General features: G+C 44.9%; 2 long non-coding RNA genes across 2 annotated transcripts in view; one reads left to right on the top strand and one right to left on the bottom strand.

Moving 5' to 3' along the window:
• Positions 1-1,602: 1,602 nt before the first annotated feature.
• On the top strand, positions 1,603-2,006 carry LOC138673975 (uncharacterized). Its single transcript, XR_011320403.1, has 3 exons — positions 1,603-1,674; positions 1,788-1,847; positions 1,945-2,006. It is a non-coding gene; the product is annotated as an uncharacterized lncRNA (long non-coding RNA).
• Positions 2,007-5,761: 3,755 nt separating this feature from the next.
• LOC138675578 (uncharacterized) overlaps positions 5,762-25,813 on the bottom strand; it is a 67,037-nt gene continuing 46,985 nt past the window's right edge. The window contains exons 2-3 of the long non-coding RNA XR_011320693.1: positions 14,622-14,670; positions 5,762-6,790 (exon numbers count right to left, since the gene is read on the bottom strand). This is a non-coding gene — a long non-coding RNA (uncharacterized lncRNA). The remainder of the gene's footprint in view (positions 6,791-14,621; positions 14,671-25,813) is intronic.

Here is a 25,813-nt window from a genome sequence, read left to right as displayed (position 1 = left end):
TGCAGGATGATATGGGGCATATTTTAATATGGAGCATCTTATGGGGCTCCTGATTCAATATGGATATTCAAAAACACTTAACCTACTGATGTTTCAATTAATTTTACTTTTATTGGTATCTATTTTTTCTTTTGACATTTACCAGTAGCTGCTGCATTTCCCACCCTAGGCTTACACTCGAGTCATTAAGTTTTCCCAGTTTTTTGTGGCAAAATTAGGGGGTTGGCTTACACTCGGGTTGGCTTATACTCGAGTTTATATGGTATTTCACTTCTCATATTCTAGCCCCATCACCATCTATTTCCAACCTGCACAAGCTCCTCATCCTGCTGATATCCCAATACTGAGCTGCTGCTGTATGTTACCCTATTACTGCACGTACTGTGTGGTTCTCTATGCCTTCTAAATTCTAAACCAACCCTTTATAATATAGTAATGCCAGGTGCATGTGCCCTAGAATACAGTGACCATATTTTGCCCCCTAGGAAGTAATAATGCCCTGTGTGCCCCTTTGATAGTCACGGTAACCTGAGTTCCCCTATAACAATAAGTGCTCATGGCGCACTCTGCCAGGGCAGTGGGATACTCGGTACCGGGTCCAGTTGCTCTTAAAGGGGATGTCATTGTGGCTGCGACCCGGTCCGTGGCCCTGGGTGCCCAATTGAAGGGGAAAGGTCTTTTAAGGGAAATTGTGGTAAAGTCTGTCGTGACGCCACCTGTGGAGTTCGGTCAATAGGGGGACCGACGCTGCTTTAAAAGGGGTCCTCTGGGGGATGTTGTTGCAGCATTGAAGGTGACGCTTCCACAGGTGAAGCTGGTTCCCTAGGGCTCCCATGGTGTGTTGGCCAGATGGTATAAGCCGGCGAATAAGGAGAGGACACAGGTTGTAAAGTCTTTACCTGGTTTACTGTAGATGTAACAGGCCTCAGTCCAGGGTACCAGGTACAGGTGTAGTTAGGGTCCGGCTGGCTTGGAGGCAATTGGAAAATCCCTCTTCCAGGTGAGGTCCGTAAGCCTTTCCAACTAGCGCTGTCCTATGAGGTCCCTGCTGCTTGAAGCTGTTTAGCAAAGTCCTCTTTTCTATCTGCACGATGGGCAGCTTGAGCTGTTTTACAGGGACTCTATCATGCCCCAGGCTCGTCAGGTGCTGCTGCGTCTCAGGTGTGGTGCAGGCCAATCACATAAAGTTCTTAGTCCTCCGGTTCTAACAAGTGTCCTACAGTTCCACTAAGGCTGGGTTCACATTGCGCTAGGTGTGTCCGTCTAACGGACTCGTTTTTAAGTAGTAAAAACGCAATGTAACGCACATACTAACGCGCCCATAGACTTGCATTGTCTAACGCATCGTGACGCATCCCTAAATTGGTATGCGTTTGTCACATAACGTTTTTTTTCTGACGGACCTTCAACGCGGCTTGCAGCGTTCTCGGGTCCGGTCAAGCTAACGCACTACTAACGGAAGCGTTCATTCTGCCATAGAAGGCTATGGCAAACGCAGTCAGACGCAAATCATGAAAAATTTCCAAATAGGACCACACGTTTTAATAGCGTTTGAGGGTGGTCACATGTGTCATGTGACAGGAAATGTGATTTCGGCCATTAAAGGAGGAATATCCCTCCCACACATTTAGGTCTACTGCACGTGACAGAGTGTTGCAATAGCTCTCCTGAAATGTAAGTACATATATATATATATATATATATATATATCTCAGTATACATCATGGGAGTCTGTAATGTCCGTCGGATGTGTGTGTACTAAACATGTATTGCTTTGTTGCCCACAGATGTCGGATACAGATGTCAGCAGCAGCAGCAGCGTGTCTGCGATTTTTTCGTCACAGTCGGTAGGCTTGCACTTTAAAAAACCACTATAATGTTGTGTGAAACTCCATTGTATTGAGCTAGGCATAACAATCCTGTTTATTGTTTTATTGTGAATAGGAGTCTTCTGAGCCCGAGGCTGCTAGACCTCCCCCCAAAAAACATGCTAAAAGCACAAAGGTACATAGCACACATGTTGAATTTTTCAGGCATAAATTTATTGATCCAATGAATGTTAACATTATTTAATGTTAAAATAATTTTTTTTACATTTTACATACACAATAGGTTGTGGCACACGGAGGACACAAAAGAAAGAAGGTCCCTAGCCGTCTGTCGTCGCCACAACTGCCAGTGGTAAATATAAAATTAGAAATATTCTATCCAATATTTCTCAACAATCTATCTATTCACTTTCTATCTACTATACCTATAAACTATCTATCAACTATCTATCGCTCCATCTATTTGTCTATCTATATCTATGTATATATCTATCTATATCTATGTATCTATCTATTTATCTATCAATATCTATGTATCTATCTACTGTATGTATCTATATATCTATCTATATCTATCTATCTATATTTATGTATCTATCAATCTATCTATATCTATCCATCTATATCTATGTATCTATCTATCTATCTATCTATATCTATCTATATCTATGTATCTATATATCTATCTATATCTATCTATCTATATCTATGTATCTATCTATCTATATCTATGTATCTATCTATTGCTATATCTATGTATCTATCTATCTCTGTATATATGAATATGGCCATCCAGTGAAATTGACACTATCAACATAACTTTTTGTGTTTACATAGTCCAAGTCAGCGGCCAAAAAAAAAAGGATTGTCGTTGACGAAGAGCCATTGACTATCCACAACGAGACACTGATCAACCTTGTGGAAGCCAACCCCTCCATATGGGACCAGAGCGACAGCTCCCACCATGACATCGTGAAGAACCGGAAGTTGTGGGATCAAATAATCTGTCACTTTGATCCCCGATACATGGAGAAGTCGACAACCTCAAAGAAAAAAATTGGTAAATATTGGTGACGTAACATCGGAAAATGTAAAAAAAAAAAAAAATTCTATCCTATCAACCTATCCACTTGTTGTCTATCTCTCAATTATCAACTATCTGTACACTATATATCTATCTATCTATACACTATTTCTAAACTATTTCTTATCTAACAACTATCTATCTACTATTTATATATCAACTATCCTAGCAAACTATGAAAAATTTTTCCTATATCTTAAAACTATCTATCTACTATTTTTATATATATATATATTTTTTTTTAAATTTAAAGACGATGCTGTCCATACCCGTTGGAAGTCCATCCGCGATCGCTTTGTCCGTGACTACCGGAACAGTCAGAATGCACCAAGCGGATCCAGTGGTAAACGGATGACCCCGTATGAGCATTACGACCAACTGCTCTTTCTTCAAAAAACATTGTCTCAGCGCTCGTAAGTACAAATAGGTCTGTGTGCGAGACAAAATTGTTTAAAGGAAACTAATTTACTTTTTTTTTTTTTGGGTTACAGCTAGTGTTGAGCGATACCGTCCGATACTTGAAAGTATCGGTATCGGATAGTATCGGCCGATACCCGAAAAATATCGGATATCGCCGATACCAATATCCGATACCAATACAAGTCAATGGGACATCAAGTATCGGAAGGTATTCTCATGGTTCCCAGGGTCTGAAGGAGAGGAAACTCTCCTTCAGGCCCTGGGATCCATAGGGAGGTGTAAAATAAAGAATAAAAATAAAAAATATTGATATATTTACCTCTCCGGCGGCCCCTGAACTCAGCGCGGGTAACCGGCAGGCTTCTTTGTTCAAAATCAGCGCTTTTAGGACCTGAGAAACACGTCCCGGCTTCTGATTGGTCGCGGGCCGCCCATGTGACCGCCATGCGACCAATCACAAGCCGCGACGTCACCGCAAGCTATTAGCGCGCTCATTTTTAAAAATGAGCGCGTTAATGGCTTTCAAAGACGTAGCGGGTTGTGATTGGTCGCGGCCGCGACCAATCACAAGCCGCGACGTCACCGCAAGCTATTGACGCGCTCATTTTTAAAAATGAGCGCGTTAATGGCTTTGAAAGACATAGCGGCTTGTGATTGGTCGCGTGGCCGCGACCAATCACAAGCCGCGACGTCACCGCAAGCTATTAGCGCGCTCATTTTTGAAAAATGAGCGCGTTAATGACTTTCAAAGACGTAGCAGCTTGTGATTGGTCGCGGCCACGCGACCAATCACAAGCCGCTATGTCTTTCAAAGCCATTAACGCGCTCATTTTTAAAAATGAGCGCGTCAATAGCTTGCGGTGACGTCGCGGCTTGTGATTGGTCGCGGCCGCGACCAATCACAACCCGCTACGTCTTTGAAAGCCATTAACGCGCTCATTTTTAAAAATGAGCGCGTTAATAGCTTGCGGTGACGTCGCGGCTTGTGATTGGTCGCGGCCGCGACCAATCACAACCCGCTACGTCTTTGAAAGCCATTAACGCGCTCATTTTTAAAAATGAGCGCGTTAATAGCTTGCGGTGACGTCGCGGCTTGTGATTGGTCGCGGCCGCGACCAATCACAACCCGCTACGTCTTTGAAAGCCATTAACGCGCTCATTTTTAAAAATGAGCGCGTTAATAGCTTGCGGTGACGTCGCGGCTTGTGATTGGTCGCGTGGCCGCGACCAATCACAAGCCGCAACGTCTTTGAAAGTCATTAACGCGCTCATTTTTCAAAAATGAGCGCGCTAATAGCTTGCGGTGACGTCGCGGCTTGTGATTGGTCGCGTGGCGGTCACATGGGCGGCCCGCGACCAATCAGAAGCCGGGACGTGTTTCTCAGGTCCTAAAAGCGCTGATTTTGAACAACGAAGCCTGCTGGTTACCCGCGGACTCACCAGGGGCCGCCGGAGAGGTAAATATATCAATATTTTTTATTTTAATTCTTTATTTTACACATCTCTATGTATCCGATACCGATACCCGATACCACAAAAGTATCGGATCTCGGTATCGGAATTCCGATACCGCAAGTATCGGCCGATACCCGATACTTGCGGTATCGGAATGCTCAACACTAGTTACAGCACGATATGCAGTACCGCTGCTCCTAGACCGACAGAGGAACTGGAGCCTTCTCCAGTGGAACCAACGCAACCTGAAGATGTGTCTGGCATCAGCGAGCCACGATCTGCGGATAGAAGCACTGTTGCTGCAGGTGTGAGTGCCCGTTTGCAATCACAGCGTGGACGCAAGCGAGCATCACAAAAAGATGAAGCTGATGCAATTATCGTGGATGGACTCCAACGGGTAGAGGACATGTGTCGCAGTGAGCTCAAAGACCTGAGGCGAGAAATTACCGAGCTGCAAGCACGCGAGTCTGTATACTCTGCTAATGAGTGGAAGCTACTTTTTTTATCCTATGTGCCTGTAGCACAAAATATCCCGGCACGTAGAAACCTTATGTTTAGACAAAGACTGAACGAGCTACTAGAGGAATTTGTGGGCCCCCAGGAACCCGCTCCATCGGGAACAAGAAGAATGGACATGTCGGCCTACAACCCTCAATATAGAGGCCGGGGTGAAACGAGCGTGGAACCTCATAGACAATGTAGCAGTCCATCATATAGTTGGGCAGACAATACTCCCGTGCAGTACCAAAGTCTTTAGTACCGTTCACTGTCCCCAGCCAGGTGCAATTACCGCGTTGCAAGTTTTCTTTATTTTTTTTTTTTATGTTTTTTGTTGTGAATTTCTATTTTCCTTTTTTTTCATCCCTATGGGATATCATATGTTAAACCTGTGTACCAACAGTTTATTGGAAAAATCCATAAACATTTAGTAAACTGTTTCAAATTTAAGATTCTTGTATGACTTAAACTTTTAACACAACATAACTTTTTACACGACATAAGGTAACTTTTTACACGACATCAGGTTAAACAACTTTTTACACGACATAAGGTAACTTTTTACACGACATCAGGTTAAACAACATAACTTTTTACACGACATCAGGAAGACTTTACAATATTTTCACACGTATCTGTCTTGCCATGGAACATGGCCTTCATGTGTGAAGTAATGTGCAAATTGATCACGAATCCTCATTATTTGTGCTGTTGACCGAACTGCATTCGATTCAATGCTACTGAGGTTCGACTCACAATCATCGGGGTCTACCACCTGGGGTTCATGTCTCGCCACAAAATTATGCAGACAGATGCACGCCTTCACAACACGGTCCACATTTTCTGGTTGCAGTTGCATGCAGGTTAGTAAAATCCGCCATTTTAATGTCAAAATCCCAAAGGCACACTCCACATAACGTCTAGCCCGGCTCAAGCGATAATTAAAAATGCGCCTGCTGGAGTCTAGACTACGGCTTGAGTAGGGCTTGAGGAGATTTTGTTCTAGTTGGAAGGCCTCGTCACCAACTAAAACATAGGGCAAACTTGGGCCTTCGGTCCCCGGAAGAGGTCGTGATGAGGGTATGTTTAAACTTTGGCTGTACAAACATCGGCCCAATTGGAGTCTCTGAATACTCTGGAATAGTTAGTCCGGCCATAAGCACCAATATCCACAGCAACAAAACGGTACCTGGCATCCGCAATCGCCATCAATACTATAGAAAAGTATTTCTTATAGTTATAGTAGAGGGAACCACTATGCGCAGGTTTCTGAATCCGAATGTGCTTTCCGTCCACGGCACCAATACAATTGGAGAAATTAGCCACATCCTCGAACTGTTGGGAAATCGCTAGCTACATTTCTGATGTTGGTGTTGGTAGCACAAGTGGTTGCAAGTTGTTCCAAATGGCATCACAAGTTTCCCGAACCAGTTGACAAATTGTTGACTTCCCAAGTCTAAACTGATAATGCAGTGACGCAAAAGTTTCTCCGGTAGCCAGATATCTGTCGACATTCAAAAACAAAAAGCAAAAAAAATTAGGATTTTAATGATCATCTAAAGGCTAGTTACAATAGAATATACAATTGCTAAATGAACATTAGGCCACACGATACCAAGATCTAGTCTTTGTCAATAGAATGATAAAAAAAAGTATATGTATATGTTTCCCATCCTTCACATGCGAGAGCAGAACATCAAAGGTCTCAATGGACATCCGTAGATAGCGTTGGAATTTGAAGGGATGATCCCGAAGCTGCACATACAGGGTGTGAAAGGCACCATATGTACTCCGCAAGAAATTCACTTCGTGGATCCAATATCTCCTTTGCGAACTACGCTTTCTCTGCCGAAGTCGCAACCGCATCAAGCGAAATCTGACGAGCTCAGACACAAACATCTTGCTAGCAGAAGTTCACTCAATGCTTTCAAAATGGAGAATGAGTCTGTGCCCACACCCGACAATGACAAAAGGGAAAAAAAAAAAAAAAAAGAACAACTTTATTGACAGTGACAAACGCAGACAAACGGATACTTCGTTAACGGACATCAAAATGAAAAAACGCGATCACATGCGTTAACGCTAGCGTTACCGTGATGACGAATTTCACATATTTTTGCTCCTTTTCTGTACATGCGTTTAACGCATCCGTTTAACGCCATGTACTTGACGCAATGTGAACCTAGCCTAAGGCATTGGGCTCCCGGTAGCCAGCTGCTGCACTCTGGCTCTGAGGGTGTCCTGCCGCTGTTCCCCTGCTGAGCCCTGTTCCACTCCTGTGCTCCTTTCCTCTGTGCTCCACTGCACTTCACCCTTCAGGTTCTCTATCCTTTCCTGGAGCTGCAGCACTTCACTGGCTGCACGGCTCCGGCTGTCTGCTCCACGTCTCTCCTAGACGTCAGCTCTCTTTGGTCTCTCAGGACCAACTCCCTAACTCCTCCTCCAGGCCAGAGCACATAAAGATGGGGGACGCTCCACTGAATTTGGGTTGAGAGCTCTCCCTTCTGGCCTGGATTCAGAATGTGGTGCATGTGTGTGCTTGCCTGGTAAAGATAGCCCCATTGCCTCCAAGCATGATATCTCCCTCCTCAAAAGGAAGGCAACCTCACTGGAACAACCGGTCCCCTGGGGTGCTAGACTCACTTTACATTTAAAAAATGTCCTGAGTCTCCTCCCTGTACGGCTCCCCTATACACAGTATGATGCTTTCTTATACACAGTGGAATGCCCCCTCACTATGTAGTACCACCCACACAGTACACTGACCCCTTAGTAGCCCCCAAACTGTTTGATGGCTCCAACACTGTATGATGACCCTCTCACTGTAATCTCCACACTGTATGATGGCCTCCCAGATAGCCTCCATATGGTATAATGCACCAGATAGTCCTCAAAATAGTATAATGCACTCCCCATAGGCCTTCATGTAGTATAATGCACTCCCCATAGGCTTACTCTATATTGTACAATGCATCCCCATAGGCAGACTCTGTAATAAGGCAGCCCCCATAAAAATAAATAAATACTTACCTCTCTTCCTCCTGGTTCCTCCGCTGCTCTGAGCGCCCGCTCATCTCCAGACAGCTGGCGCCGGGTAGTGACATCATCGCAATCCCTGTCAGTGCCATCGTCGTGACGTCAGACGCTGACAGGGGGATGATGGGAGAGGGAGCGTAGTGCAACTTCTCTCATCAATGTGGTCAGCTGTATCAGCATGTAGCTGATATGGTTGAACCTGCGATGACAGGTGGGAGGCCCACTGCTGGCACCAGGACCCCCCACCTGCTTAGGGGCCCCATAGCGGCCAGGCGGCAGTGCAGGGAGATCAATTCTCCCTCCTCTGCCGCAGAATGTAACTGTATCGGCGCCCTGTGCACACGCTGGTACAGTTACAGTAGCGTAGGTCCAGGTGGGCCCCCTCAGAGCGCGGGGCCTGGGGGGATGGCCCCCTCTGACCTTCCCCAGTAGCTACATTACTGCTCCCAGACTATGAGAAATAAGATTCTTGCCTTGCGCAGGCGTGTACTATGGAGGACAGAGAATGAACTTCAATCCAATATTGCAGCCAGCATGCAGCCAGCGGGTAAGGAAAGGGTGAATCAAACACCCAAAAACCCCGCCTCCATGGCTGAAGATTGTGCCCTCCAAATTCAGGTGACAGTGTCCCTTTAAGTACACAGTTTGACCGCACTTAGCCTAAAGTATATATTGGGACCTTTTTGAAATGTATACTTTAACACTCTCATAGGACCAAAATCACCAGACAGAGGCCAATAGTGTGTTCTGACTGGTCTTTGTCTGCATACCGAATATTTAACTGTATAGGAAAACACAGCGGATTTTGGTTTCCTATACAGAGAGCATATGAGCCCAGACAGTGGCCATACTGTAAATGCTGTGTGTTTTACTGTCAGTCTCCAAGAAATTAACGATGCAAGCATTTTTCCAACTCTTTTAAACGTGTTATCTGAAACCATTTCTTCCAATACATTTAAATCACTAAAAGTCAAATAGAAATGACATTTGGTCATTTAAGAGCACAGTCAGAGGCTAGTCAAACTTTCCCTGACCTGCAGGAATTAGGAATGTGGGTCTTAATCATGAGCAGTTGTGTCAGCCCATACACTAACATGTATTGTTGGAAGTGATTTATAACTGCGCTGCAGTTTATATTGAAGCCACCAGCTGAAATTAAGCAAAATAACAAAAGAATTTCTCATGTTCCAACATAAAGAAGTAGCAGTTTGCCACAAATAGTAGAAAACTGATGGGTGTAAGTTAATAAATTAACAATTGGGAAAATACAAAAGCTGCAAAAATGTGTCTTTTACCACAATTATATATTTCAGAACAAGAAAAACTGCAATACACAGTTATACAATACTAGATTGTGGCCCGATTCTAACGCATCGGGTATTCTAGAATATGCATGTCCCCGTAGTATATGGACAATGATGATTCCAGAATTCGTGGCAGACTGTGCCCGTCGCTGATTGGTCGAGGCAACCTTTATGACATCATCGTCGCCATGGCAACCATTATGACATCTACGTCGATACTGTGCCCGTTGCTGATTGGTCGAGGCGAATTTGCGGCAGACTGTGCCCGTTGCTGATTGGTCGAGGCAACCTTTATGACATCATCATCGCCATGCCGTGCCCGTCGCTGATTGGTCGAGGCCTGGCGGCCTCGCCCAATCAGAGATGCGGGATTTCCAGGACAGACAGACAGACAGAAAAACCCTTAGACAATAATATATATACTAGATTGTGGCCCGATTCTAACGCATCGGGTATTCTAGAATATGCATGTCCCTGTAATATATGGACAATGATGATTCCAGAATTCGCGGCAGATTGTGCCCGTTGCTGATTGGTCGATGCAACCTTTATGACATCATCGTCGCCATGGCAACCATTATGACATCATCGTCGCTGTGCCCGTTGCTGATTGGTCGAGGCCTGGCGGATTTCTACGTCGATGCTGTGCCGGTCTCTGATTGGTCGAGGCCTGGCGGCCTCGACCAATCAGAGAGCTGGGATTTCCAGGACAGACAGACAGACAGACGGAAAAACCCTTAGACAATTATATATATAGACTAGATGTTGGCCCGATTCAAACGCATCGGGTATTCTAGAATATGTATGTATGTATGTTGCGCTGTCAGTGGTGTTTAAATCCCGCACTAATATCGCTGATTGGCTGATATCCGAGACAGACAGACAATTAGACCCTTAGACAACACAATGGCGGCACTTGACAGCAGTGGAGGACAATGATGATTCCAGAATTCGAGGCAGACTGTGCCCGTCGCTGATTGGTCGAGGCCGGCGGAAACCCCGCGTTGCTGATTGGTCGAGCCTTGACCAATCAGAGACTGTGCCCGTCGCTGATTGGTCGAGGCCAGCGGACGCTGATTCTAACGCATCGGGTATTCTAGAATATGAATGTCCCCGTAGTATATGGACAATGATGATTCCAGAATTCGCGGCAGACTGTGCCCGTTGCTGATTGGTCGAGGCAACCTTTATGACATCATCGTCGCCATGGCAACCATTATGACAGCTACGTCAATACTGTGCCCGTCGCTGATTGGTCGAGGCGAATTCACGGCAGACTGTGCCCGTCGCTGATTGGTCGAGGCAACCTTTATGACATCATCGTCGCCATGCTGTGCCCGTCGCTGATTGGTCGAGGCCTGGCGGCCTCGACCAATCAGAGACGCGGGATTTCCAGGACAGACAGACGGAAAAACCCTTAGGCAATTATATATCTATATATATAATTGTCTAAGGGTTTTTCCGTCTTTCTGTCTGTCTTTCTGTCTGTCTGTCTGTCTGTCCTGGAAATCCTGCCTCTCTGATTGACCAATCAGCAATGGGCACAGCGACGATGATGTCATAAAGGACGTAGACATCCCGCGTCTCTGATTGGTCGAGGCTGCCAGGCCTCGACCGATCAGCAACGGGCACAGCAACGATGATGTCATAAAGGACGTAGAAATCCCACGTTTCTGATTCAGCGACGGGCACAGTATCGACGTAGATGTCATAATGGTTGCCATGGCGACGATGATGTCATAAAGGTTGCCTCGACCAATCAGCGACGGGCACAGTCTGCCGCAATTTCTGGAATCATCATTGTCCATATACTATGGGGACATGCATATTCTAGAATACCCGGTGCGACGGGCACAGCATGGCGACGATGATGTCATAAAGGTTACCTCGACCAATCAGCGACGGGCACAGTCTGCCGCGAATTCGCCTCGACCAATCAGCGATGGGCACAGTATCGACGTAGATGTCATAATGGTTGCCATGGCGACGATGATGTCATAAAGGTTGCCTCGACCAATCAGCGACGGGCACAGTCTGCCGCGAATTCTGGAATCATCATTGTCCATATACTACGGCGACATGCATATTCTAGAATACCCGATGCGTTAGAATACACGAATCCGTTGTCCTGGTCCCATTGCAGAGAAACAGCCCCAAAGCATTATGTTTCCACCCCCATGCTTCACAGAAGGTATGGTGTTCTTTGGATGCATCTCAGCATTCTGTCTCCTCCAAACATGATGAGTTTTGTTTCTACCAAACAGTTCTATTTTGATTTCATCAGACCATATGACATTCTCCCAATACTCTTCTGCATAATCCAAATGCTCTCTAGCAAACTTCAGATGGGCCCAAACATGTACTGGCTTAAGCAGGGGGTCACGTCTGGCACTTCTGGATTTGAGTCCCTGGCGGCGTAGTGTTTTACTGATGGTAGCCTTTGTTACGGTGGTCCTAGCTCTATGCAGGTCATTCACTAGGTCCCCCCATGTCATTCTGGGATTTTTGCCCACTGTTCTTGTGATCATTTTGACCCCATGGGGTGAGATCTTGCGTGGAGCCCCAGATTGAGGGAGATTATCAGTGGCCTTGTATGTCTTCCATTTTCTTATTATTGCTCCCACAGTTGATTTAATCACACCAAGCTGCTTGCCTATTGCAGATTCTGTCTTCCCAGCCTGGTGCAGGGCTACAATTTTGTTTCTGGTGACCTTTGACAGCTCTTTGGTCTTTACCATAGTGGAGTTTGGAGTGTGACTGTTTGAGGTTGTGGACAGGTGCCTTTTATACTGATGACGAGTTCAAACAGGTGTCATTACTACAGGAAATGAGTGGAAGACAGAGGAGCCTCTTAACCCCTTCATGACCTTGGGATTTTTCGTTTTTCCGTGTTCGTTTTTCACTCCCCTCCTTCCCAGAGCCATAACTTTTTTTATTTTTCCGTCAATTTGGCCATGTGAGGGCTTATTTTTTGCGGGACGAGTTGTACTTTTGAATGACATCATTGGTTTTAGCATGTCGTGTACTAGAAAACGGAAAAAAAAATTCCAAGTGCGGTGAAATTGCAAAAAAAGTGCAATCCCACACTTGTTTTTTGTTTGGCTTTTTTGCTAGGTTCACTAAATGCTAAAACTGACCTGACATTATGATTCTCCAGGTCAGTACGAGTTCATAGACACCTAACATGACTAGGTTATTTTTTACCTAAGTGGTGAAAAAAAATTCCAAACTTTGCTAAAAAAAAATAAAAAAAAAATTGCGCCATTTTCCGATACTCGTAGCGTCTCCATTTTTCATGATCTGGGGTCGGTTGAGGGCTTATTTTTTGCGTACCGAGATGACGTTTTTAATTATAGCATTTTGGTGCATATACGTTCTTTTCATCGCCCGTTATTGCATTTTAATGCAATGTCGCGGCGACCAAAAAAGCGTAATTCTGGCGTTTTGAATTTTTTTCTCGCTACGCTGTTTAGCAATCAGGTTAATGCTTTTTTTTAATTGATAGATCGGGCGATTCTGAGCGCGGCCATACCAAATATGTGTAGATTTGATTTTTTTTTAATTGATTTATTTTGATTGGGGCGAAAGGGGGGTGATTTAAACTTATATATTTTTTTTATTTTTTTCACATTTTTTTTAACTATTTTTTTTTACTTTTGCCATGCTTCAATACACTCCATGGGAAGCTAGAAGCAGGCACAGCACGATTGCCTCTGCTACATAGCAGCGATCTGCTGTTCGCTGCTATGTAGCAGAATTGCAGGTGTGCTGTGAGCGCCGACCACAGGGTGGCGCTCACAGCTACCCGCGATCAGTAACCATAGAGGTCTCAAGGACCTCTATGGTTACAATGGAGAAGCATCGCCGACCTCCGATCATGTGACGGGGGTCGGCGATGACGTCATTTCCGGCCGCCCGGCCGGATGCGGTAGTTAAATGCCGCTGTCTGTGTTTGACAGCGGCATTTAACTAGTTAATAGACGCGGGCAGATCGCGATTCTGCTCGCGCCTATTACGGGCACATGTCAGCTGTTCAAAACAGCTGACATGTCCCGGCTTTGATGCGGGCTCACCGCCGGAGTCCTGCATGAAAGTGCGGCTTCTGACCTCGGACGTACTATCCCGTCCGAGGTCAGAAAGGGGTTAAAGAAGAAGTTACAGGTCTGTGAGAGACAGGAATCTTGCACGATTTTAGGTGACCAAATACTTATTTTCCACCATAATTTGCAAAATGAATCTTGCCAAATCAGACAAGGTGATTTTCTGGATTTGTTTTCTCATTTTGTCTCTCATAGTTTTGGTCTACCTATGATGTCAATTACAGGCCTCTCTCATCCTTTTAAGTGGGAGAACTTGCACAATTGGTACCTGACTAAATACCTTTTTTCCCCACTGTACATAACGTTATTGTTGTCTTCAGGGCTAGGAATGCAGCAGCATAGTCCATCATTCTTACAAAAACAAGGCCTGGAGCTGACTGTGGAACTGATCATGAACTTCTGACAGCAAAAATTCAAGTTGCGGAAGTGGACTAGACAACAGCCTATTTCCAACTTCGACTTGACTAACATACTTGAAGTTTTTTGGAAAATTCTGCACAACCCATTTACATCACTGGACACAGATGAAAGAAAGCCTGAGTTACAATTTTTGAAACCAACAAAGGTAAAGCAGAAAGCTGATATTATCAGTCTGGGCCACAGCCGCCCATAAGTGGCACACCACATTAGATGCTCCAATCCTGGATCTTTGCCTTCACCCTTTCCAATTGTCCTGCTGCGTTGGTGATTGGGGTAATGGTAGTTGGGGTTGATGTCAGCTGTGAATTACCCAAAAGCACAGCAAACATCAAGCCCTGGTTGTTAGTAATGGAGAGATGCCTATCAGGCAAAGGCATTATTAATCCAGTGCTGAAAAGAAAAACACACACTAAATATCTTAACTTAATAAACACACTTTCACTTGTTCACCATTTTATTTTAAAAAAGTTCTCACGTATGTCCGAAGTAGTCCTGTGAATCCGACGTAGTCCACCAATGGAAGCCTGAAAAGCATTAAAAGAGAGAAATAAAAATAAGGCACTGTCACTCATTCACCACTTTATAAACAAAAAGTTCCCACACTGGTCCGACAAAGTCCAGTGATTCCCATGAAGTTCCCCGAATCCGTCGTCCAAAGCCTATGGAGCTTCGTTCTGAGGCTCCATAGGCTTTAGCAGCAGTGGTCCCTGCTCACTGTGACAGCCTTATGTCGGCGTTCATCAGAGTCGCCGGGTTTTGCTACACTCCATGAAACCAGGCGACTCTGAACAGCAGTGCTCGCTCTGTCTATATGGCTATATGTCTGTCTAAATGTCTGTCTATCGATACTTATTTTCTATCTCTATATATTATCTGTCTCTATAGCTCCAACAGAAAACATAGACTCTCTTCTACAAAGATTAATGTAAAAATCCTCTATTGGTAGATCAATTCAAAGGAATATACACACAAAGAATATAAATAACATGTATGATATTCTGATGCATAAATAGTAATGTAGTAATTAGATATACTATGTATATATAAAAAGAACAGAAAGTTAACAGGGAGTGTGCAAATAATGCTCCAAGGTGTGACAGAATAGGAGGCTCATAAAAGGAGAACTAAGCCTGTGTAAGCAAATGAGCAGAGGAAGGGGCAAAATCAAATAACAACTACACGTAACCATAATAGGTTAAATACATCTGTAAACAATGCAGGAGAATAGTTACCGTATTATTGTGCCCCAGGGACACTCAAGGGGCTTTTGCCTCTCATATTGACACTTTCGTCGCCACTTAATGTGAGACATTCTAAGACTTTGTGCCAGTTCCAAATTAAATAGTAAATTTCAAATACGTGCACGGAAGAGCCACTCCAATACATTGAGAATCAAAGCAGATCTCTCTTGATTACATACTTTGGTCGGGGTTTTATAGGTTATCAGTATTCATGCATTGTGACAATATAATTGGCTCATCTTATCTCTAAATATATGCTGGCATTAGCATACATACTTCTAATTGGCTAAGTTAACACTGTTAACACCCAGCTTGTGTTTTTTTCTATGTCCCTTACACAAAGGCACTCCTGAGCCCCCTTAGGCTAGTTTCCCATTGCGTTAGGGAAATCCGTTTAGCGCATAGCGCTAGCGGATTGCGCTAACGCAATTTATTTTTTGGGGTCGCGTTTAACGTTCCCGCTAGCGCAGATCCCCGATCTGCGAGAGCGGGGAACGGATCTCGGGCACGCCTCGGATGCTGCAAGCAGCGTCCGAGGCGCGTCACAAAAGAACGGCACATCGCTAGCGCGTGCCGAAAAGGGCACGCGCTAGCGATGCGTGTTAACATTGCTGCCAATGGGTGCGCTAACGGACGCGTTGCACGGCGTTAATTTCGCCGTGCAACGCTGTCCGTTAGCGCTGTCCCATTAACGCAATGGGAACCTAGCCTTATCTGATCATGGATTCCATCTTGGAAGAAAAGAAATACATGTAGAAAGAAACTAAAATGAAGTCAGGATAGAAACAAATATAAATCCTTCTCTCACAACATTGAGGCCAAATAGGTTATTATTATCTAATTCTACAGAATTTACTACTTTCTAAAAACTCATGCAAAAACACAAACAAAACGCTACAAACAAGCAGCAAATATGCAGAAAATTTGCAATCATTTTTAGACCTACATTTTTTAGCGTTGTTTTTTTTACTGACTTATCCGAAGTCAATAGGTAAAAAAATCACTGCAGAAATGCTGAAGGAATTAACATGCTACAAATTTCAATATGCACCAAATCTGCAAGTCAAAAATAAGCAATGTGTGCATGACACTCTATGATTCTCATTCACTTTGCTGCCATGTGAATTCCCTTCAGGTGACAAATCTGAGTGGCAAAAACATGACGTGTGCAAACAGTCTTACTTTGACAAAGCTGCTAGACGAACAAGAGGATTCAGAAAAGGCAGAGGAACAAGAGATGTGGTTACTAACATTAGATGGATAATGGAAAAGGTCAAAAAATACAACAAGTAGACCTATTTTTTCTTCATCGACTACAGCAAAGCTTTTGACTGTGTAAATCACCAGAAACTTTGGAATACCATGAAGGATATGGGTGTGCCAAACCATCTGATCAGTCTCATTAGAAACCTTTACACCAACCAAGAAGCAGCAGTCCGAACGGAACACGGCAACATGGCATGGTTCAAAGTAAAGTGACATCAACCAAGAAGCAGCAGACCGAACGGAACACGGCAACATGGCATGGTTCAAAGTAAAGTGACATCAACCAAGAAGCAGCAGACCGAACGGAACACGGCAACACGGCATGGTTCAAAGTAGTGACCTCAACCAAGAAGCAGCAGTCCGAACGGAACACGACAACATGGCATGGTTCAAAATAGAGTGACATCAACAAAGAAGCAGCAGACCGAACGGAACACGGCAACATGACATGGTTCAAAGTAGTGACCTCAACCAAGAAGCAGCAGACCGAACGGAACACGGCAACACGGCATGGTTCAAAGTAGTGACCTCAACCAAGAAGCAGCAGTCCGAACGGAACACGACAACATGGCATGGTTCAAAATAGAGTGACGTCAACCAAGGAGTAGCAGACCGAACGGAACACGGGAACATGGCATGGTTCAAAATAGAGTGACATCAACCAAGAAGCAGCAGACCGAACGGAACATGGCAACATGACATGGTTCAAAGTAGACTGAAACATCAGACTAGGCTGTGTTCTGTCACCATTTTTCTTCAATTTATTTGCAGAACCTATTTTCAGGAAGACTGGACTTGCCAAAAAGAAGAAGGAACCATAGGTGCTGGATGAATCATCAACAATCTTAAATGCACAGACAATAGAACATTAATAACAACAAGGGTAGATTGAATGAAGGACTTTTTACGGAATGTCAAGATGAAAAGCTCGAACATGGGACTGCTACATAACACAAAGAAAACAGAGATATTGACATATATGGTGTATACTTACAGAGGTATTATGTGAAATTTCCCTTTATAAAGGGATGTGTGGGTAAGATTTTAAAACTAGCAGTATATGTAGAGCATATTTCATTAGTCATATTATTATTCTGTGTAAGGCTGAAACCTGAATGCATTGATGGCCACTGTTACAGAGCATGGGTAAAGGACCTGATAGGCTACGGCATGCAAATTGTGCTGTTCCACAATGTCCAAGTGCAGACCCAAAAATCAACATCAGGCTCCCACATACATGCTGAAAGAGACTGAGAGAAGGGCAACACAATAAAAAAAAATAGTTATAATAATAGAACATATAGAGATTGAGAGTAGAAATTTGACCATTGCACAATGTACAAAGGGTTCCAAAAATTACCCCAAGGAGTCTGTATCATACACGTTGAAAGAGACCGTGATGAAGACCTTACAATAAATTTTGGGAAGGAGCACCATTTGACATTTTCAACGCAGAATTGGCTGGAATTGAGATCAGGCGCCATGTCGCGTTTGGAGAGCCCCTGATGTACCTAAACAGTGGAAACCCCCCACAAGTGACCCCATTTTGGAAACTTGACTACCTAAGAAACTTATCTATATGTGTGGTGAGCACTTTGAACCCTTAATTGTTTCACTAAAATTTATAATGTAGAGCCGTGAAAAATTATTTTTTAGCCCCCAATTTTGTATTTTACCAAGGGTAACAGGAGAAATTGGACCCCAAACCCAAAAAGTTGTTGTGCAATTTGTTTTGAGTATGCTAATACCCCATATGTGGGGGGGAACCACCGTTTGGGTGCATGGCAGAGCTCGGAAGGGAAGGAGCACAGTTTTGGAATGCAGACTTTAATGGAATGGTCTGCGGGTGTCACATAGCGTTTGCAGAGCCTCTGAAGTACCAAAAGAGTAGAAACCCCCACAAGTGACCCCATATTAGAAAATAGACCCCCCAAGGAACTTACCTAGATGTGCTGTGAGAACTTTGAAACAACAAGTATTTCACTAAAGTTTATAGCGCAAAGCCGTGAAAATAAAAAATCTTTTTTCCACAAAAATGATTTTCAGCCCCATTTTTTTATTTTCCAAGGGTAACAGGAGAAATTCAACCCCAAAAGTTGTTGTTCCATTTGTCCTGAGTATGCTGATACCCCATATGTTGGGGTAAACCACTGTTTGGGCACATGGCAGAGCTCGGAAGGGAAAGAGCACTGTTTTACTTTTTCAACGCAGAATTGGATGGAATTGAGATCGGATGTCATGTTACATTTGCAGAGCCCCTGATGTGCCAAAATGGTGGAAACCCCCCAATTCTAACTCCAACCCTAACCCCAACACACCCCTAACCCTAATCCCAACCCTAACCACACCCCTATTCCCAACACACCCCTAACCCTAATCCCAACCCTAACCATAACCCTAACCACACCCCTAACCCGAACACACCCCTAACCCTAATTCCAACCACAACACACCCCTAACCACAACACACCCCTACCCCTAATCCCAACCCTAACCATAACCTTAACCACACCCCTAACCCTGACACACCCCTAACTCAACTGTAAACGTAATCCTAACCCCAACCCTAACCCTAACTTTAGCCCCAACCCTAATGCTAACTTTAGCCCCAACCTTAACCCTAACTTTAGCCCCAACCATAACCCTAACTTTAGCTGCAGCCCTAACTTTAGCCCCAACCCTAACCTTAAATTTTGCCCCAATCCTAACTTTAGCCCCAACCCTAACCATAACTTTAGCCCTAACCCTAATGGGAAAATGGAAATAAATAAATATTTTTATTTTATTATTTTTCCCTAACTACCATTTTTATTTACATCCGTCTTTTTGATCGCGTGTTATTCCACTTTTTGTTCGGCGGTATGATTATAAAGCATTGTTTTTTGCCTCGTTTTTTTTTTACGGTGTTCACTGAAGGGGTTAACTAGTGGGACAGTTTTATAGGTTGGGTCGTTACGGAAGCGGCAATACTAAATATGTGCACTTTAATTGTTTTTTTTAAATTTACATAAAGAAATGTATTTATTGGAACAATATTTATTTTAAAAAATTTTTTTTGGATTTTTTTTTTTAACATTTTTACACAGCGTAATTTTTTTTTTAACTTTCTTACATTGTTCCAGGGTGGGACATCGCTATATAGTGTCAGATCGCTGATCTGACACTTTGCACAGCAATGTGTCAGATCAGCGATCTGACAGGCAGTGCAGGACGTGGAAGGACCCAACGGCCATCTTGGATCCGGGGGCCTGCAGAGAGTAGGACGGAGGAGACCCTCAGAACAACGATGCTTCCCTATGCCGACGGAACGCCGTGATCTTGTTTGATTGCAGTGTTCTGGGGGTTAATGTGCCGTGAGCGGTCCTGGCACATAGTGCCAGATGTCAGCTGTGATAATCAGCTGACACCCAGCCGCGATCGGCTGCGCTCCCCCCTTGTGAACACAGCTGATCGCATATGACGTACTATCGCGTCGATGGTCATACGGGCCCAGGTCACCTCGATGGGTTAGTACGTCTGATGTCAGATAGGGGTTAAAAACATTACCCACAGAAGATATACACATATGACCACTAAGTACCTGTTGCAGAAGCAGGAGGAGTGGGACGTGATTTCCAGAACAAAATGGGTTTGGATGGTAAGGGATGGACGTTAAGACAATTTACAAATGGTGCATTTAGATTGGGTTGCTGACATCCATAGGGCTTACAAAGGCGGAAGAAATTCAGCACTTGTTCAATTTTAGAAGAGTCAGCCTGTCTGCTTTTTCCGTTGACAGCCGTGTGCGCCTATCCATTATGATTGCATCAGCTGATCTAAAAACCCGCTCAGAAAACACTCACGGCAGGGCATGGCAGCACCTCCAAGGCGTACAAGGAGAGGTCGGGCCAAGTATGCAGCTTGGACAACCAATAGTTAAAGGACACTGGAGAATCAGGAAGGGTGCTGATATGGTCACTTAAGTATTCCTTCATCATATTCATTAACGTCTCCCTCCTCATCATAGTTACACCCACAGATAGCCCATGCTGATATGATGGCTTCAGAAAAGGGCCCAGTCGGTGGACATTTTCCCCCACCTGAGTTCCACCTGGTGTGCATGGCCCTCCCGTCATCCTTGTGGGTGAAAAGAGCTGGTACTGTGACACACCAGGAATCCAGTTGTCACAGTGGTATTGCCTGCCTCCCGGGGAGGGTGATGCCATGCCTGGAAGTGAGAAGAAGTCCCCTTGGCAGGTAACACTAGTATACAATTCTTTCCTGACTCCAGGCCAGATGGGTAAGCTCTAGACCTAGTTTTAGGGTAGCTTCCCTATAATTTCTGGTCTGGAGGAGGAGATAGTAAGTCAGAGCTAGTCTGAGGAAGAGGAAGCATGTGAGTAGAGGAGAACTGGGAGTGGAGCTGCGATTGAGCTCCCTCCCAGGATTGAGCACAAGAAACCAGACACCGGCGTCCGAGGTTGTGTGGCAACTGTATTGCAGGTCTCCTGGCCACCACTGTCACCCGAAGGCACAGCAGCAGATTAGAGCCCGGAGTCACCACGAGAGAGGGACACCTGTAAAAAGGCTCGAGCTGCCTGCCATGCGGGTAGTGTCCACCTAAAAGGACAGATTGAGAGAGGACCTTGTGTGAAGCCTCAGGCAGCAAAGGACAGAGAATTCATCACAGAAAGGAAGGCTTCCAACCTCACCTGGCTAGGGGGATTCTGAACTGTTTCCAGGCTGCCCGGATTTCAAGATCATCTGTAATCTGTGCCCTGGACTGCAATTCCACCAGTAAAAGGTAAAGAGACTGCAACCCTGTGTCCTCCAATTCTTTCCTGCACCTCAACATCTACAACCCCTCTTAGACTGTTCTGGTAGTCCTGGATCCTCCACTCAACCTGTGGGGAGCAAAACTATCTAAGCTGCATTACCATCAGCCCCAGCAGATCCCTTTAAGCAGCGTTGGCCATCCCTGGCTGAGTACCACAGGTGGCATCACGAACACTCCTAAATTAGACTTTATTTCTACTTCCATTCATCTCCTTTTATTGGATGCCCAGGGCCACAGACCGGGTCACTACCACCATGACATATCCCTTTAAGAACCGGCCCAGTACCGAGTATCCCATTGTCCTAGCGGGCGCTCCAGTACCTCTGCCAGCAGCGTTGTCAGCAGGCTTTATGCCTTTGGCGCTCCTGAAGGTTCAGTCACCACAGAGGTACTGCACCTCATCCAGAGGTGTGGTATCCCACTCTTAGGTAAGGAGGGGGTACTACCCAGGACTCTAACACCAGCATCCAACACCTCACAATTTCAGTCAGGCCACCTGTGCGTACCCCATGGGAGGATGACCTAATCCCAGTCTGGAGAAGGTTATTAGGTAGAGGGTGTGGGTGGAGAATGTAGAGATGTCATGGAAACAAGAGGGAGGAGTTAGTTAGAGTATTAATCAGTTGGAGCTGGGGACTCGAGCAGTGAGGAGCTCGTCCCAGTACCATAAGACAGAGAGAGAGAAGCTACAGAAAGAAGAGAAAGAAGGGGTCCTAGGGGCACGGGTAGTGAGAAATCCACTAGTGGGACCCGTATCAATGCTGACTATAGTTGGGTGGAGGGACCAGTGTTGTGAATTCTGTTGTCTGGCTCCCTCCTGTGGTCATGAATGGTACTTCGGCTGGTTCTGTCCATGGACTTCCTCTGGTGGGTGTTTCTGAGTTTCACAGGTGACGAGGTTAATTCGTTAGCTGCTGCTCTATTTAACTCCACTTAGATCTTTGCTCCATGCCACCTGTCAATGTTCCAGTATTGGTCTGTTCACTCCTGGATCGTTCTTGTGACCTGTCTTCCCATCAGAAGCTAAGTTCCAGCTTGTATTTCTTTGGTTTGCTATTTTTCTGTCCAGCTTGCTATTTGATTTGTTGTCTTGCTTGCTGGAAGCTCTGGGACGCAGAGGGAGCGCCTCCGCACCGTGAGTCGGTGCGGAGGGTCTTTTTGCGCCCTCTGCGTGGTCTTTTTGTAGGTTTTTGTGCTGACCGCAAAGTAACCTTTCCTATCCTCGGTCTGTTCAGTAAGTCGGGCCTCACTTTGCTAAATCTATTTCATCTCTGTGTTTGTATTTTCATCTTTACTCACAGTCATTATATGTGGGGGGCTGCCTTTTCCTTTGGGGAATTTCTCTGAGGCAAGGTAGGCTTTATTTTTCTATCTTCAGGGCTAGCTAGTTTCTTAGGCTGTGCTGAGTTGCATAGGGAGCATTAGGCGCAATCCACGGCTATTTCTAGTGTGTTTGATATGTTTAGGGATTGCGGTCAGCAGAGTTCCCACGTCCCAGAGCTCGTCCTTATTATCAGTAACTATCAGGTCATTCCGTGTGCTCTTAACCACCAGGTCCATTATTGTCCTGACCACCAGGTCATAACAGTACAGGTGGCCCAAAGTACTAATGCATCTCAATAGAGGGATAAGAGAAGTTCTGAGACCATTTTTTTTTCTTTGCAGTGTGTTTTGTCTCTATTTTCCCCTTTACCTCTGGGTGGTTCAGGACACTGGTGTAAACATGGACATTCAAGGTCTGTCCTCTTGGATGGATAATCTCACTACAAGGATACAAAACATTCAAGATTTTGTGGTTCAGAATCCGATGTCAGAGCCTAGGATTCCAATTTCTGATTTGTTTTTTGGTGATAGATCTAAGTTCTTGAATTTCAAAAATAATTGTAAATTGTTTCTTGCCTTGAAACCTCGCTCCTCAGGTGACCATGTTCAACAAGTAAAGATCATTATTTCTTTGTTACGTGGTGACCCTCAAGACTGGGCATTTTCCCTTGCGCCAGGAGATCCGGCATTGCGTGATGTTGATGCGTTTTTCCTGGCGCTTGGATTGCTTTATGACGAACCTAATTCAGTGGATCAGGCAGAGAAAATCTTGCTGGCTCTGTGTCAGGGTCAGGATGAAGCAGGGATATATTGTCAGAAGTTTAGAAAGTGGTCTGTGCTCACTCAGTGGAATGAATGTTCCCTGGCAGCAATCTTCAGAAAGGGTCTCTCTGAAGCCCTTAAGGATGTCATGGTGGGGTTTCCCATGCCTGCTGGTCTGAATGAGTCTATGTCCTTGGCCATTCAGATCGATCGACACTTGCGTGAGCGTAAAGCTGTGCACCATTTGGCGGTACTATCTGAGCATGGGCCTGAGCCTATGCAATGTGATAGGACTTTGACCAGAGCTGAACGGCAAGAACACAGATGTCGGAATGGGCTATGTTTTTACTGTGGTGATTCCACTCATGCTATCTCCGATTGTCCTAAGCGCACTAAGCGGTTCGCTAGGTCTGCCACCATTGGTACGGTACAGTCTAAATTTCTATTGTCTGTTACTCTGATTTGCTCTTTGTCATCCTATTCTGTTATGGCATTTGTGGATTCAGGTGCTGTCCTGAATTTGATGGACTTGGAGTATGCTAGGCGTTGTGGTTTTTTCTTGGAGCCCTTGCAGTATCCTATTCCATTGAGAGGAATTGATGCTACGCCTTTGGCCAAGAATAAGCCTCAGTATTGGACCCAATTGACCATGTGCATGGCTCCTGCACATCAGGAGGATATCCGCTTTCTGGTGTTGCATAATCTGCATGATGTGGTCGTTTTGGGGTTGCCATGGCTACAGGTTCATAATCCAGTATTGGACTGGAAATCTATGTCTGTGTCCAGCTGGGGTTGCCAGGGGGTACATGGTGATGTTCCATTTTTGTCTATTTCGTCTTCCACTCCTTCTGAAGTTCCAGAGTTTTTGTCGGATTATCGGGATGTATTTGATGAGCCCAAAGCCAGTGCCCTACCTCCTCATAGGGATTGCGATTGTGCAATTAATTTGATTCCTGGTAGTAAGTTTCCTAAGGGCCGATTGTTCAATTTATCTGTGCCAGAACACGCCGCTATGCGGAGTTATATAAAGGAATCCTTGGAGAAAGGCCATATTCACCCGTCGTCATCACCGTTAGGAGCAGGGGTTTTTTTTGTGGCCAAGAAGGATGGTTCTTTGAGACCTTGTATTGATTACCGCCTTCTTAATAAAATTACAGTCAAATTTCAGTATCCTTTGCCGTTGCTGTCTGATTTGTTTGCTCGTATTAAAGGGGCTAGTTGGTTCACCAAGATAGATCTTCGAGGGGCGTATAATCTTGTGCGTATTAAACAAGGCGATGAATGGAAAACAGCATTTAATACGCCCGAGGGCCATTTTGAGTACCTGGTTATGCCATTCGGGTTTTCCAATGCTCCATCAGTATTTCAGTCCTTTATGCATGACATCTTCCGAGAGTACCTGGATAAATTCCTGATTGTGTATTTGGATGATATTTTGGTCTTTTCGGATGATTGGGAGTCTCATGTGAAGCAGGTCAGAATGGTGTTCCAGGTCCTTCGTGCGAATTCCTTGTTTGTGAAGGGGTCAAAGTGTCTCTTTGGAGTTCAGAAGGTTTCATTTTTGGGGTTCATCTTTTCCCCTTCTACTATCGAGATGGACCCTGTTAAAGTACAGGCCATTTACGATTGGACTCAGCCGGCATCTGTGAAGAGCCTGCAAAAGTTCCTGGGCTTTGCTAATTTTTATCGGCGCTTCATCGCTAATTTTTCTACTGTTGCTAAACCGTTGACTGATTTGACCAAGAAAGGGTGCTGATGTGGTCAATTGGTCTTCTGCGGCTGTAGAGGCTTTTCAGGAGTTAAAGCGTCGTTTTTCTTCTGCCCCTGTGTTGTGCCAGCCAGATGTTTCGCTTCCGTTTCAGGTTGAGGTTGATGCTTCTGAGATTGGAGCAGGGGCTGTTTTGTCGCAAAGAAGTTCTGAGGGCTCGGTGATGAAGCCATGTGCTTTCTTTTCTAGAAAGTTTTCGCCTGCTGAGCGTAACTATGATGTTGGTAATCGTGAATTGTTGGCCATGAAGTGGGCATTCGAGGAGTGGCGTCATTGGCTGGAAGGAGCCAAGCATCGCGTGGTGGTCTTGACAGATCACAAGAATTTGACTTATCTTGAGTCTGCCAAACGGTTGAATCCGAGACAGGCTCGATGGTCATTATTTTTCTCCCGTTTGATTTTGTGGTTTCGTACCTTCCGGGCTCTAAGAATGTGAAGGCTGATGCCCTGTCAAGGAGTTTTGTGCCTGACTCTCCGGGTGTTCCTGAGCC

This window comes from Ranitomeya imitator, chromosome 4 (assembly GCF_032444005.1).
Source record: "Ranitomeya imitator isolate aRanImi1 chromosome 4, aRanImi1.pri, whole genome shotgun sequence".
Classification (NCBI taxonomy): Eukaryota; Metazoa; Chordata; class Amphibia; order Anura; family Dendrobatidae; genus Ranitomeya; species Ranitomeya imitator.
Note: the sequence above shows the minus strand (reverse complement) of the source record. Positions and strands in the feature narration are given on the sequence as shown.